We start from the raw sequence: 16,231 nt of genomic DNA on the forward strand, positions 1-16,231 counted from the left end.
AGGTCAGGGAACCCTGATTGCTCTTCGAGCAGATGAGGGGGGGGGGGACTTGATCGGGGGAGGGGGAGGGAAATGGGAAGCGGTTGTGGGGACGAGGCAGAAATCCTTAATAAATAAATAAATTAAAAAAAAAAGTTACAGAGAAGCCTGTTCTCAAAACACAAAACAAAGAAGTCACAGTAAAAAAAAGTAAAAAAAAAAAAGAGAGAGACTAGAATATAGGCGTAAAGCCTCCATGCCCATATCAGCTCATCCTCTTTACATTCAGCGAACTGTGTGGATGCTGTCCTTGGCAATGGAGTCCCACTGTCGGTTTTCAAAGAGTTACCTTTTGTCCTGGGTTTTTAAGCCATCTCCATGGGACCTCCTAGACTAACAACTCAACCCAGGGCAACCCAGTCCCACCATTTTGGAAGCCTTACCTTCCTCTAAAAGATAACCAGTCTAGACTCCTTACCCTCCATTACTAGTTCTCATGAGGGTCACCCTCATAAATTCTAAGAAATTTCCATTGAACTAGATTTTCACACCTGCTGCCCAAATGCACACAAATTCCAGCCGCCTTTCCCTACACTCTACTCTCTCCTTCCATCCCTCCCCCAACCTGATCCCTCCTGCTCCTATTACCACCTACTCTCATTCCACCCATAAAATCTATTCTATTTCCCCTTCCCAGGGAGATCGATGTTTGCCCCCTTAGCCCTCTCCTTTATTTCTCTGGTCCTGTGGATTGTAGCTTTTTTTTTTTTATCATTTACTTAACAGTTAATGGCCACTTAAAAGTGACTACATAGCGTATTTATCAATCTAGATTTGGGTTATCATACTCACGATAATTTTATCTAGATCTATCCATTTTGCCTGAAAATTTCATGATATCATTTTTATAATGGCTAAGCAATATACCATTGTGTAAATGTACCACTATTTCTTTACCTGTTCTTCAATAGAGCAACATCTAGGTTGCTTCCAGTTTCTGGCTATTGTGAATAAAGCCACAATGAACATAGTTGAGCAAATGTCCTTGTGGTAGGATGGAGTGTCATTTTGGTATGTTCCCAAGAGTGGTATAGCTGGGCCTTGAGGTAAATCAATTTCCAGTTTTCTGAGGAACCACCGTATTGATTTCCATAGTGGTTGTACAAGTTTGCATTTCCACCAGCAATAAAGAAGTGTTCCCCTTGCTCCACATCCTTGCCAGCATGAGCTGTCACTTGCCTTATTGATCTTAACCACTCTGACAGGTGTAAGATGGAATCTCAAAGTAATTTTGATTTACATTTCCCTGTTGGCTAAGAATGTTGAACATTTCTTTAAGTGCTTCATGGACATTTGAGAGTCCTCGATTGAGAATTCTCTGTTTAGATCTATGCCCCATTTTTAGTTCAATTATTTGGTTATTAAATATCTAGTTTTTTGAGTTCCTTATACATTTGGGGGTATCCATTGCCTTACAGTTTCATGAAGTCCCATTTATTAACTGTTCATCTTAGAGCCTGCACTATTGGTGTTCTTTCAGAAAGTACTCTCTGAGCCAGGTGGTGGTGGTACACATTTTAATCCCAGCCCTCGGGAGGCAGAGGCAGGCAGATCTCTGTGAGTTTGAGGCCAACCTGGTCTACTACAGCTAGTTCCAGGACAGGTACCAAAGCTACACAGAGAAACCCTGTGTCAATAAACCGAAAGAAAGAAAGAAAGAAAGAAAGAAAGAAAGAAAGAAAGAAAGAAAGTCTCTTGTGCCAATGCATTCATGATCATGGCTGTTCCCCACTTTCTCTTCTATCGGGCTCAGTGTGTCTGATTTTATGTTGAAGTCTTTGATCCACTTAGGCTTGAGATTTGTGAAGGGTGATAAATATGTATCTATTTGCATGCTACATACAGACATCTGATTTGATCATCATAATTTGTTGAAGATGATGTCTTTTTTTCCAGTGTATATTTCTGATTTACTTATCAAAAATTATGTCTCCATGAGTGTGTGGATTTATATCTCAGTCTTCAATTTGATTCCATTGATTAACAAGTCTGTTTTTATGCTAATACTATAACTATACTATAGTATAATAATATATATATATTAGTAGTATATTATATATATTAACAATATATACTAATATATACACATATATAATGCCTAGCTCTACAGTACAACTTGAAATCAGGGATGGTGAGACCTCGGGCAGTTCTTTTTATTATACAGGATTGTTTTAGCTATCCTGGGTTTTTTTTTTTCACATGAAGTTGAGAATTGTCCTTTCAAGGTCTGTAAAGAATTTTGTTGAAATTTTGGTAGGGATTACACTGAATAGACAGATTGCTTTTGGTAGGAGGGCTATTTTTCTATGTTAATCCTAATGATCCATGCTCATAGGAGGATCTTTCTGTCTCTGAATGTTCTTCAGAGACTTGATGTTTTCATCATAAAAGTCTTTTATTTGCTTGTTTAGCATTACTACAAGATATTTGATATTATTTGAGGCTACTGTAAAAGGTGTTGCTTCCGTAATTTCTTTCCTAGTCCATTTGTCATATATATGTAAGAGGGCCACTGATTTTTTTTAAGTTGTAATCTTGTATCCCCCTAATTTGCTAATGTGTTTATCAGCTGTAGGAGGTCCTTGCTTGTATTTTTAGGGTCACTTTTACATACTACCATATCATCTGCAAGTAACAATACTTTGACTTCTTGTCCAATTTGTATCCCCGTGATCTCTTCCAGTTGTCTTATTGCTATAGCTAAACCTTCAAGGACTATATTGACTAGATATATAAAGAGAGGGCAACCTTGTTTTGTTCCAGATTTTATTGGAATTTCTTGACTTTCTCTTCATTTAATTTGAATTTGGTTATTGGTTTACTGTAAATTGTTTTTATTTTGTTGAGGTATGTTCCTTGTATCCAAAATGTCTCCAGGGTTTTTATCATGAAAGGGTTGTGGATTTTAACAGAGAACTTTTCTGCATCTAATAAGATGACCATGTGTGTGTGTGTGTTTGTTTGTTTATCTGGTGAATTGCGGTTACTGAATTTCATGTATTGAATCATCCCTGCAACTCTCGCTTGAAGCATATTTGATGGTGATGGATGATCTTTTTGACATGTTCTTGGATTTGGTTTTCAAGTATTTTATTGAGTATTTTTGCATCTATGTTCATAAAGAAAATTGATCTTTCTTTCTTTGTTGAGTCTTTACATGGTTTGAGTGTCAGTGTACTGTATCCTTATAAAATAAATTGGGCAATGTTTCCATTTTCTGAGATAATTTGAAGAGTATTGGAGTTGACTCTTCTTTAAAAATCTGGTAGAATTCTGTCCTAAAATCATCTGACCCTTGGTTTCTTTGTTTTTGTTTGTTTGTTTTTGTTTGGCAGAGTGTGATGTTTTGAATAGGAATTGCCCCCATAGACTCATGTGCTTGAATGTTTGGCTCATAGTGAGTTCTACTATTAGGAGGTGTGACTGAGCGGGCTTGGGGTGGGGGCAGACCAGAGCCAGGAACCTACAGCATTAATCCATTACCACAGAACTTCAGATTCCTTATATTGCTGAGGGGAATGAAAGAAACAGAACTTGAAAAATACCTACATTTTTCTGCAATGAAAACTTATTAAGTACTGTTATTTTACAGTAAGAGGGAAAAATAGACATGGGCTTGGGAATATAAGCTAGCCATTCATTCGTGTAGAAGTCTCTAAGTCAAAGGGTATGTATAAACAAAGGCCAAGAGGTAGTAGGTGCAGGAAGCTTTCTATAAATCAATGGATAACTTATTTAAATCAGAAGTCAGACTGGGGCTCCAATCTCTCCCTTCTCACCTCCTTATAGACATGTGTAGGACTGGCCTCCATGATGCTGTAAGCTGTGTAATTAGTTGCCAGAATTTACAAATCATGATATCAACACCAAGATATGGCATATGAATGTGGCAATTGAATAAGCCCTGCGCTGGTTAGTGTTTTGTCAGCTTGATACAGCTAAAGTCAACTGGGAAAAGGGAAACTCAATTGAGAAAATGCTTTCTTAAGACTGGCCTGTAGGCAGCCTGAATGGGTGCTGGGGGAGCATTTTCTAACTATTATTGTAGGAAGACCCAGCCCCTTCTGAGAGATGCTACCCCTAAGCAGGTGGTGTTGGATTATATAAAAAGACAGGATGATCAAATCATGGAGGAAGTCAGTAAAAAAAAAAAAGTGTTCCTCCAAGGTTCCTGCCTCAGGTTTCTTCCTAGATTTCCTGTCCTGAGTTCTTTGACAGTGAGTTGGGGTCTGGATAGAGTTCATTTTCTCTGTCAGGTAAGGAATTGAAAGGCAGAAATGACCTGAAGTGCAACAGGTAGTGGCAGAGAAACCTGAAGCACTGAGGACAGAATCAGCAGTTGAAGGAAGGCATTTCCTGGGGGGTGAGGAAACATGCCACAACAGACACACCAAGCAAAAGACCTTTAAAGCAGACTGGAGACTCAGAAATATCCCCCTTCTGAGGTCTGGTGGATTTAAAGTCTCTGAAGGCTTTCCTCCCTTAATTTGGAACTGGTCATTCTGAAGACAGCCAGTGTGGTTAATTGGCCCAGGTATCTAGGGTAGTGTGCCCTAAACAGGCAGGCCTTAAAGCTGTTGAGCCTGTTCATCAGCAAGAGAATCCCTGGTAGGAGACAAAAGCCTACAAGGCTTTTACTTTAAGCTGCCAGAGATTTTTGTCTCAAGGCAGAAGGGCGGGGAAGAAGCTGGCCATATTGAAAATTCACACCCTTTATACCTAGCAGTGGCCCCTCTTCCTATCTGTGTATCAGAGAGTATATCTAACTCATGGTCTCTCTCCTTTGTGATGAACTGTAAGCACTAAGCCGAAATAAACCCTTCCCTCCCTAAGTTAATTTTGCTTATAGAGTTTGCCACAGCAATAGAAAGTAAACTAATGCAGGCCCTACCTCGAGTGCCCAGTCCTATCTGCTGGAACCTGAGACTGTCTCACTTGTTACTTCTGTGGCAAAGGGACTCTAGACATGATTAAAAGCTTGAGACAAGGAGGTCACCCTGGATAGTTCTATGAGCCAGTAGAGTTATGAAAAAGAAGAAGGAGAAGGAGGAGAAAGAGGAAGAGGAGGAGGAAAAGGAGAATGTAGGCCCCAAAAATGTGAGCCTACAGAGAGTAGGAATTTACCTCTATTCTTTCAAGGTTATTGTCTGTTTCTAACTCAAACAAAGCTCCCTCAAGGTCATCATCAACAGGTGTTGACAGTAATATCCAGACCTTGTATTTCAGGTATAGAGAAGTAGATCTGTTTCTACTCCAAACAAAAGTCTAAGGATCCAATTAAGTTCCCACTCCCTTACAGCAATAACCATGGATTGCACCCAGGGAGTGGTTTGCCTACAGAATGTTTTGGTCTAGGGTGTAAGTGTGACTTGTTTTGATCCAGGAACAGAATGTTTAACTATGAATGTAGCCCACAACCTTCAACTTGTCTGTTCATTTCCTTGTATCATGTCAATGCAGTTTTTTTTTTTTATCTTACTCCTACCTTTTGGGGTCAGGGGTATTTTAAGCAATTGAAAATTAAATGCAAGTGATTTCAGTATTCACTGGAACTCCCTCCGATACTATCCTATGATTTCTGTTTATTACTTTTCTCATGTCTTTGTACCCTTTACTTATTTTTCTGATCCCCATGCCCCTACCCTGGCAAAACGTATTTTTGTCGAAGCTGGTCCCTGACAAGGGAAGAAGAAGAGGAAGAAGAGGGAGGGGAAAGAGAGGGGAGGAGGGGAGGAGTGGAGAAGGAGAAGGAAGGAGAAGAAGGAGAAGGAGAAGAAGAGGAGGAGGAGGAGGAAGAGGAGAGGAAGAAGAAGAAGAAGAAGAAGAAGAAGAAGAAGAAGAAGAAGAAGAAGAAGAAGAATTCAAGATGAGAGAGATGCTAAGCTGTTGGCTTTAAAAATGGTTGGAGGGGGCAACAAGATAGCTCAGTGGGAAGATTCTTTCCCCCAAGACTGAGGATTTGCATTCAATCCCTAGGACCCATATGAGAGAAAGAAGGGAAAAAACAAATTCCTGCAAGCTGTCCTCTGACCTAGATGAGAATGCATGGGTACATACGTGCACACATATCCAAATGACTCAACGTAACTTGAAATAATGTAAACCTGTTCGGAGGAGGAGTTGCTAAGACTGAGGAATGTAAACGTTTGGTCTGGAAAGACATGGGAACAGTATCTCCACTCCAGCTGCCAGCAGAAACCCAGTGCTACAGACACATCTCAGGTTTGACCACAGGTATAAAACTGAAAGCTTGTCCTTTTCTAAGCCACAGTCTTGGCTGCAGCAGTGGTATGAAACCAACACGCATTTGCTCTGTCTTCAAAATCTGGAGATCCAGTCAAACTGAACCTGGATCCTCACCCCCCCCCCCAAAAAAAAGCCAGGGGACACATCAGCCAGAGAAGATCCTGCTTGCAGGTCTGTGTCCTCTCCCACTGTGGCCACTTCGTTCGGTCATGTCCTGCCTATTCACTGAGACTTCTGTTCTATGAAAAAGTAAGACACACTACCCCCACCTGATCCCAAGACCATGAGATGTACTTTGAGAAGCTTTTGCCTAGCCGATGGCTGGCGGGGACGGTGGGAGGGGGGTGGGGCGTGAGTTCTAAGGACCCTGTTTGGATTCTCCTCTGGTGTCCCCTTTATTGATAACTTAACATTTCTATCTGTGGGTCTGGATAATAAGCAGAGCCTGTGAGGCCCACCCTGGGGCACAATCATCCTTAGCCATTTTCACGTCACCTTGAGCCTACACAGAATGGCAACTGCCTCCCTGTGATGGGGCCCCACGCCTGTCTCTTGTTTCCACACCATTACCCAGGGAAATGCCTGACTTCCCAGCTCCAGTCCCCGGCTATGTGACAGCTTCAGCCTCCGCCTCCCCGGCCCACGTCCCTCACTTGAGCGGTGAGATGTGAAGACTGACAGCCGCTTGAGAACGGCACAGAATGTTCCCGATTTAAGCCATTTAAAATGCATTTCTGTTCCATAAGCTCCATTTCCGTAATTCCCCTGCCCCTACCTCTGAAATACGGTAACCCTAGGGAGGAGAGGGAATTATCCAGGGAGGAGAAGTTCAGACGTGCTAATATTTTAATCGCTCCTTCCTTTAACGCGTTAGTCACATTCATTAAGTATGATTAATTTGCGGGCTTTGTTGAAAATCATATCAGTTTCCCCTATCAGCCACACATCCATCTCTTGCCAAGCAACTACAGCAAGAGCACCACACACTCCCCCGTTTTTAACACCTAAATTACAATCTGTATCCCCTGAAAAACTCAGCCAGTTAATTGAGCTCATTTGTACAGAACACGTGCTAGGAGCCCAGGCTCCTGAGTCAGGCTGGCTGCCTCTGTCTGAGGCAGACTCCATCACCTGCTGCACATGTTACATAAGTATGTCACTGAGGCTCTCCGCCTCAGTTTCCTCATTTGGAAATATGGATTGCTTCATTCATTCAATAGGTGGGGTATGGTGGTTTCTTTAGGCCATGTGTGTGCCTGTCCCTGGGGATAGAACAGTATAGACAATGACAAATGACTGTAGCATTGGCTTTGCATTCTAGCTGGGGAAAATACATAACATATCCAAGAGTTATAGGTCCTATAGAGGGAAAGAAAGAGCAGAGTGTGGGCAAGGAGTTCCTAGGTTGGCGTGAGATGAAACCACCTAAAGGGAATGCTAAAATCACTTCCTTAAACCATTCTTTTGGTTTACAGGTAAGAAGTCTGTGTCCCAGGAAGAGTTTCCAACATGCTTTTGTTTATCAAATGACTGTTAAGCAGCCTTGAGGTGCCAGATCATGGCTAGAGGCTGGGGACCTGGGCATGACCTTGAAGAACTCAGGATCTACCGTGGTGACTGCCTGAGTCACACTAGAGAAGAGAGTAGCTGCTCACCATCCCCTCAGAGCATCCTCCCAATGACTGTGAGGATGCCGAACAGAAGGTGAGGAAGCCCATGGTCACGGGAAGCCTTAGAACATTAGCCTCTTTGTACAGAGGGGGAAGACTCTGGAAAAGATGGGTGTTTTGGTGGCAAATTTAACATGCCCAGGGTGGGGCAAAGTGGAAGGGTGTGCCTCTGTTAAACCCTGAGAAGCCTTGTAGATGGCAAAGAATGATGTAATAATGTTCCCCTTCCTGACTCTGTCCTCCCCTGGGGTATTCAGAGCTCTATATAGACCTTCCTTTTTTCATGCATAAACTTTTAGACACACTCAGCTCATTCTCCACTCCAAAATTTTATGGAAGCTTTGCCTGTAACTTAGGAGAGAGAGGCTGAGATCCTGAAACTCTGACGCCTAATCCCACTTTTGCAGAGAGGAACTCAGCCGACTTCCTTCTAGCAGGGAGGTTCAGGCTCCCTGAGTCTCCACGATAATTCAAGGCGTATCTTTCACTACTATTACCATCATCATCGTAATTATTAATTTTGTGTTGCTATTACAAATAAATCTGAGACTGGGAACTTTATAAAGTAAAAAGGTTTAGCACACACTATAAAAGGTTGACAATCTAATCTTTCTGGTCATAGTGTGGTGATTACTTTTACATGGAAGGGATTGTGTTAAAGAGAATAGGAATGTGTGAAGAAGAGGCATTCCGGGAGATGGCACCTCTGTGGAACAAGCTTCTCTTATCACCAATCAAGAAGCCGGAGCACAGGAGACACCATGATAAGAAAAGTGTTGATCTGTCTCAAAGGATTAATCACCTCTCACACAAAGCCCTGTGCTTTAATTCTGTTACACTGGGAATGAAGTCTCAATGTGTGTTTCAGATCATAGTTCCTGCAGATCCAGAGCATAGGGGAGAAAAGCAAAAAGGAGCCCACACCCATCCAGGAGCTGTGCAGGATCTACACACACAGTCGCAAGTCATCATTCCCCTATCATAATGATGACTGGGTAACACCAATGGAAATTAAACTCAGCCACCACTCACCCAGCCTGGCTGCTGGGATCATCAATTTATAGGTTATTTGTACGTACTTCAAAGTTGGTGGACGTGGGGACGCGGACTGCAAAGTGCTTGGTGTTTAATTAGTTGCTTAAGGAAAGAATGAAGGCAGTGCCCTTGTGTAGCCAAAGGCCCTTTCATCCTGGACTCCTATGAACAATTTGCTAAGCGTTCCAGGCATAAGATAAGTTGTAAAATATGGGTGACGAAAATGAAAGTTGAAATGGAAATTTCAAGAACCACCCGAGCTCATCCACCTGCCTACTTTGTAAGCCTAGTCACCTGGTCTGTTTTTCTTAGAATCTTCTTTCACAAAAGAGGGAACCATGCCATGTCCAATGTCCAACTTCCAGCAACCTGAAAGAATCCCAAACTGGATGCCATCGGCCTTCTTAGTTGAGGCCATGTTCATTAAACCAGGCATCCTATAACAAGGTGTGCTGATTTATCAGTTATCTGGTTTCCAGGTGTGGTAGGTATAGCCACAATCAATACAATCACCTAAAAGCTCTGAAGTTGAAATCTGCACAATAAAATGTAACTGAATGGTATTAAGCATCTGTCGTTTTAATTATGGGGAATGATGAATTGATCATTCAGAAAGTATTGATCTACAACTTATTTAATTCCTTGCAATTAAATTTGTCCAATTCCAGCCTGAATAACTGATGGTTTGCCCTGCTGATGTTAGAGCTAGACAGATGGCGCCAGCGAGAGGCGTGAGTTTGGAGGGAGTCTGGGGACTTGGCCCACAGGCTGGAGCTTCCCATCCCACCGTAGGCCTCTGATGGTCTAAGGGCCTAGCTCCAGCACAAACTCCATGCCCTCCAGCCACTCTCCCTTCGTTCTTGTTTCCTTGGTGAGTGTTCTCACGCTCAGAAGAGGCTTACAAGGTATGCAGAGCAAACAAGAAGGGGAACGCGCCACGCAGTCTCTGGCGAAGCTGGTGTATGTCAATTAGTATTTCTCTCTATCATTTGTTATTCCCCATCGGCCTCCTCCGCACTCCTGGAGGATGAATGGCTGACACTCTCATTTAGGTTCTGGCACTTTTGCATTCTCCTCTCTTCTCTCCACTAAATCAACTCCTTGGGGGTGCAGACAGACGCTTGGATCCTTTTGTTTCCCCTACACAAGTATTGCTCTGCTCACAGTTCTGTAAGAACAGCTGAGACCCTTCTAGTTAATCCACTGTGGGTACTTTACACATACTGATGAGCCCAGGAAGTGTACACTGGTGAAAAACACCTCAGCAGATGCTGATGTTGCCTCCTGGATTCCTGAGGTAACGTACCAGTGAATCCTCGGTGGGAGGCGGAACCCATGACAGGCACCAAGGGTCTGGGAGTGGGATGGGGGAGAGTACAAGGGAGACTTCACAGGGCCTAAAGGGAGGCAATGGTGACACACCACAGGCCCCTGTGGAAACATTCAGACATCTCAGCCCTGGGCAGATACATCTAGGGGAGACTATAGTCTTTTGTGAGCTCCTGCAGGGAGAAGCGCTACCCAGGATGACCTGGAAGGGGTGGGTATTCTTGGAAAATCTCTTCCAGGAAAGCAAGAATGAACATCTAAGGTTAAGAGGTCAGGTTTCACCCAAGACTACCTTCTCCTGTAGTTTTCTTTGTCTCATAATAAGGCCAAATACCCAACCATACATCAGCCTGCACATTTCTGGAAAGACAACTCAGATCCCAAAGGACATAGTCTGACATGGCCACAGAGTCCTGGGCTTTGGCCAAGGCAAATGGAGCCATGAGTCAGCAGAATTGTCCCCAGAGCTCCGACTTACTGGGAGGTGTGAGTTCCTCCATCTGTCCCACAAGGCCCCACAGGGTTCTTTAGGTGGAGTCTTACAATTGTCATCCACAGCTAAAGTCTTTGACCTAGCCACTGTTGTAAGAATGTGCTTGCCACAAACCACCAGACAAGTGTATGGGGATGAACGTTTAAAACCTTCATCACAGTAATGTTCAGAACGGTAGGGATATCTACTATGTAGAGATGGTTTGAAGTGTGTTCATAAAATGCCTTTGCCATCATTTAAAATCATAACACGGAATGGTATGATCAATGCTACTTTAATATTTTTCTTATGTTTTATTTATTCCTGTGCACTTGCACATGTGTGCAACCAAATGTGTGCAATACGTGTGTGGAAGTCAGAGGGCAACTTTTGGGAAGCAGCTCCCTCCCTCCACCATGCAGGTCACTAGGTCATCAGGCTGGGTGTCAAGTAAGCCACCTCACTTGTGTGCCTGCCATGATATCTCCCCTCTTCTGTTTGGCATGAGAGAGAGCCTTGTCCTATAGTTCAGGGTGCACCTAATTGTAAGCTCCTTCTGCTTCCAGTTCCCACATGCCCGCATGGTTGGCATGCACCACCACACCGGCTTGTCAAGTTCATCTTGTCTTCACAAACAAAATGGTCTATGGAGGTGCACACAAAATGTTCACAATGATTATCTTTGCACAGTCGAGCTATCAACAAATATTCTACTTTCTTCTATGTGCTTTTCTATACCATCTGACAACTCTAAGATTGTTTGTTATTTTTGAAATTGAATTGCAAATAAATAAATAAATCGATCTTCCTTCCAGACATAACACTAAGAGCCAGTCTCATTTGCTTCTAATTTGACAACATAAAAAAAGACAGAATAGGGAAATACAGAGGTGACTCAGCAGTTAAGAGCACTTTCTGCTTTTCCTGGGACCCATGTTCGAGTTTCAGGGGATTTGATGCCCTTTTCTCGCCAGGGTGGACATTGTATTCACGTGGTGAACAGACATACATGCATTCAAAACACCCATATATTTAAAAGAAAAAATAAACCTTTTATTAAAATAAAGAAAAGGAAGGAAGGAATGATCTCTTTACGGGAACCTATAATTCATAGAGGAAAACGACTTAGAATTCTAGCTGAGCCCCACTGCCCTGCTCACCACTCTGAATCTTCAGCACTTGCCCACTGTGGCTGTTTTCCTGGGAACACTCTATCCTCCTGGCATGCCAAACTCAGTCCAGCCTCAGGAACCTTGCCCTGGCTGTTTCTTCTCCAGTCTGGGCACCACACAATCGGGCTCCTTTTGTTGCAAGATTCTCAGGTTAAATCCCAGAACTCCTCTGAGCTTCCCACTGACAATCTAAACTGATTTTCTCATGCTTCATAACCCTCGTGACTCTCACTTGTCCATTCTCTTTTCGTTTACTGAGCTCATCACCATTTGAGTCAATGGTGTTTATTCCTTCTGGGCAGCAACCATGAGGCTCCAGGAGACTGTTGCAGTCAGATTAGCGCTGTAATGATTCTAAGTGTGACTCCTGCCCACCCCATGTACTCCAAAAGCAAAGACAGTGTTTAAGTGTTCGACTGTGAGAAACGCAGCTCCGTTCATCTTATCGCTTTTGTTCCCCATCGTGTTTCCACAACAGTATGCAGCTGGATGACTAGCGAGTGCACAGATGATTGAATGACTTCCAAGTCTGCAGGATGCGAAGGCAAGAGAAGGCTCACGCAGAAAGCAATGGTCCGGCTGAGAGAAGAAACCTTCACCCCTCATTGGGGGTGGCCAGGAATCACCCCAACAGGTATGCCACTAAGAGCCAAGTTGGAGAACAAGGGTCTCTTGTAATTGTCTACCTGACTCAGATGGGGAACAAAAAACCCCCATAAAGCTACTTTTAAACACAGGGTGGAGATAACCACACCTACTCACCTGCTGCATAGTGGACTTTTAGGTTTTATGGCCAAGTTATCAGCTGTAGGTGTTTCCAAAGGAAGCACCCACAACGCATTATCTGTGAAAGCATGAATCCGTAACCATTTTACTTTGTCTTCTCCGAACAGCTGCTTTCCTGAAGGCTCAGCCTGCTCACTGTTTGTCTTTGACCATGAGTTATGAGGCAATTTGCATGAACATGAATGACATGGTATCAATTCAATAGCATTATGAATTAATTAGCTCTGATCCGCCATAACGAATCTGGAAAAGGCAACCAGGCTTTCCATCTCGTTTATTTATAGCCACTCTCGCTACGTTTTGCCTTCTTGGATACGAAGTGTGCAGCATGCTTGCTTCTCAAAAAGGTTAATTATCCAAGACAGGTTTACGGCACCATCTTTGGCATCTTGGATGTATGCATGTACAAATAGTGGGAAATTAATCAGTTAGATTCCCTCCCGGATCTCCTTGTCCCAAAAGTGTGTGATCACTGAGAAGGTGAACAAGACAGGTCAGACTTTAAAGGAACCTTGTAATACTATAGCAGAGCTTACCAGCAGAGAACTGTGGGTCAAATGTGACCATCAACCATGATATCTTTGATTCACCAAAGTGTTAAAATAGATTTGTCACCCAATGTGTTAAAATGTGGATCTTTATATAGTCTACAGTTTTATCTTAATGTTTGGCTTAGACTATACAAGTCCCCACAAAGGCTCACATACTGAGACCTAGTGCAGACTGTGTGCTGCATTGGGGGAGAATGGATCTTTTGGAAAATGGGGACCAGTGTAAGAAAGTTAGGTCATTGGGTGAGGGGATTCCTGCAGGTGTCACACAGGGAAGAGAACCTCACAAAGAGATGAGAATAAAAACCCAGTGCAGACTGATTTCATCAACCTGGATGAGACTTTGGAGAGTCTAATCACAGATAGTTTACTCCTGATTACTAAAGTCCAGTATAACTGGAGGGAAAACTTTTCTGGTGTAATACAATCCCCAGTGCACAAGGAAGAATAATTACATTAAATCTCAACTCAGGTACATATCATTTCTTCCAAGAAGTTGGGTTCTAGAGATAGTCTATCTGTATTAGCTTAATGGTCTGGCCTAGTCTCAGTCATACTGATAGTGTAGAGGTCATTTGGGTTGTTAGCCCCCTCCAGTCCTGGTTGTGGGAACTTGAGGGAGCGCCTGGCTGTAAGGGCCATTTAGATTACTAGCACCTCTAGTCCTGGTTGTTGGCACTTGATGTGGCCTGGCCCATCAGATCATGCAGGTCACCAGGCAGCTAATCATGTCCATTTCTCAGCTTTCTGGATGGAAGAACAGGTTTTTCATCTTTCCCATAGGAAAGACCATCCTGTGTGCTTAACATTCCTGCTTTCTCTTGAGCTCTGTGGCCCTGAAGTCATGTACCTAAGCAGTGAACTAAATTAAACCTCTCTTCCTTTTGAGATGGTCACCTCAAGCATTTTGTCCCAGTGATGGAACATTGACTCTGGTGGCTTGAATGAGAAATGCCCCTCATAGGCTCCAGTGTTTGAACACCTGCTTCCTGGTTGGTGGTCCTGTCTGGGAAGATTTAAGTGGTACGGTCCTGAGGAGGACATGCCAGGTACAGCACAGAGATTAAAAGCCTTGTGCAGTTTCCAGTTCCCCCTCTCTGCTTCTTGCTTGTATTGGATGAGACAGGTTCGCAACTTCCTGCCCATACGGCCATGCCTCCTACCATGACAGACTTTTGTCTCCCTGGTACCGCTAGCTAAAATAAACTCTCTCTTTCTTTAAGTTGCCTTTGGCCATAGTGTTTCATCACAGCAATAGAAAGTAGCCAATACGCTGAGTAACACACTCGAGAAACAAGAGATTATGGCAGTGCCAGACACACCAGGAGTTAGCAACAAGTTGCACCGTGGAGACTTTTCTTCAGCTGATCCCTTAGCTCCACACCTTCTTCATGGTCACAGGGGATGTTAGGACAGAGCAGAAGGTACCTGCATCTCTGTGGGGCCAGGCAGTGCGCTAAGCACTGGAACATCCAGGGAAGGCAGACTCTAGTGCCTTCTCCATTATCCATAGATGACAATTGGGATTAGCTGTGGGGGAGATGAGCACTCTGAGGAAATGAATGGATGGTGTCTGGTGTTGGGAGTGAAGATGCTCGCATTAAACCTAAAATGTCTCCGACAGGCCCATGTATTAACTGCTTGGCCCCTGGTGGGTGGTGCTGTTTTGGAAGTTTCTGGAAACTTTAGGAGGTGGAACCTAGCTATATGACGTAGGTCGCTGGTGCAGATCCTGGGGAAGTTATATCAAGCCACAGACTCTCCTTGTATTTTTTTCTACTTCACATTTCCCATGCATTGAACAACCTCTTTCTCTTGCACACACTCCTATCATTGAGTGGGCCACTGTGTAGAGACTGGACACACTCCATCTGGAGCCTTCTGAGGAATTTTCTTTATTGTGGTCAGGGTCCTCTGTGCGGAGACAAATGCACTGACCTCACACACTTGCATCCTCACAGGTTAAATGTGGCCTTGCAGGTGTTAATGACAGAATGGTTTCCATGTGCAATTGCTGAGTACAGCCCAAGCTGGCTGGCACGATGGGGTTAAACACAGAAGTCAGAGACGCAGCTGGAAAGGCAGTGTCACCCTGTGTCTGTGCCAATCAGAGCTGGTGCTAGGACAAGAAGATACCTGCCAGCCAAGGCCCAGTACACAAGTCCAGCTTCCTGCCTCCTGTCAGCCTCCTCTCCTAGTTATACGGTAGACGGATGCCTGTGTCTGTCCTGATCCCCTCACCTCCAGTATCATCAGTTTCTCCTGATGTTTGGCAACCTCATCTTCCATAAAAACACGCTGTAACTGCCTGTGTAGTCCAACAACGCCCTGCAAGGCAGCTTTTCTCTACTTAGGGTGCTGTCCTTTGTTCCTGTGCAGTATCTAAGCATTCCTTCTGCTTTCCCACCGGTCTCTGAAAAGCCTTTGATCAAGAGCTCCTGAAGAAGAAAAAAAAGCACTGTAGCTGCCCTGATTTCATAGCTCTCTCTCCCCACTTCCATCCTCCCAGCAAGCTTGGCTCACCATGCTCACAGGCAGAGACCTTGGTGAATGGACCCAGCTTGTCAGAATCAATAGCGGTGGATTCAGTAACCATGTCAGTTATAATTTGTGTTGGCTCTCCTCCTTCATATATGAGTGGCTCCATATTTAATATAAATGAGAAATTCATCGCTCCTAGAATTGCAAAAGCTGCAGATGATGCCGGACTTGAATTTACTCAAAAGCTCCTCGGCATGGTTTGGACAGCCCCATCTGCACCTGGTTCCATGGGGTGGGCTGTGGAGGGTGCGCGTGGAGGAACGTGACAGGAGGTTGTCAGTCAAGATGGAGCTGGAGGTCAAGCACCAAGGTGAAGATGAAGACTCAGATTAAGCAGCATCCTGGAAACCTACCCAGAGATGGTATATGAAGCTCATGGAAGGAAGGTAA

This window comes from Microtus oregoni, unplaced genomic scaffold (genome assembly GCF_018167655.1).
Source record: "Microtus oregoni isolate MIOR12 unplaced genomic scaffold, Mior012 000038F_ref0000394, whole genome shotgun sequence".
Lineage (NCBI taxonomy): Eukaryota > Metazoa > Chordata > Mammalia > Rodentia > Cricetidae > Microtus > Microtus oregoni.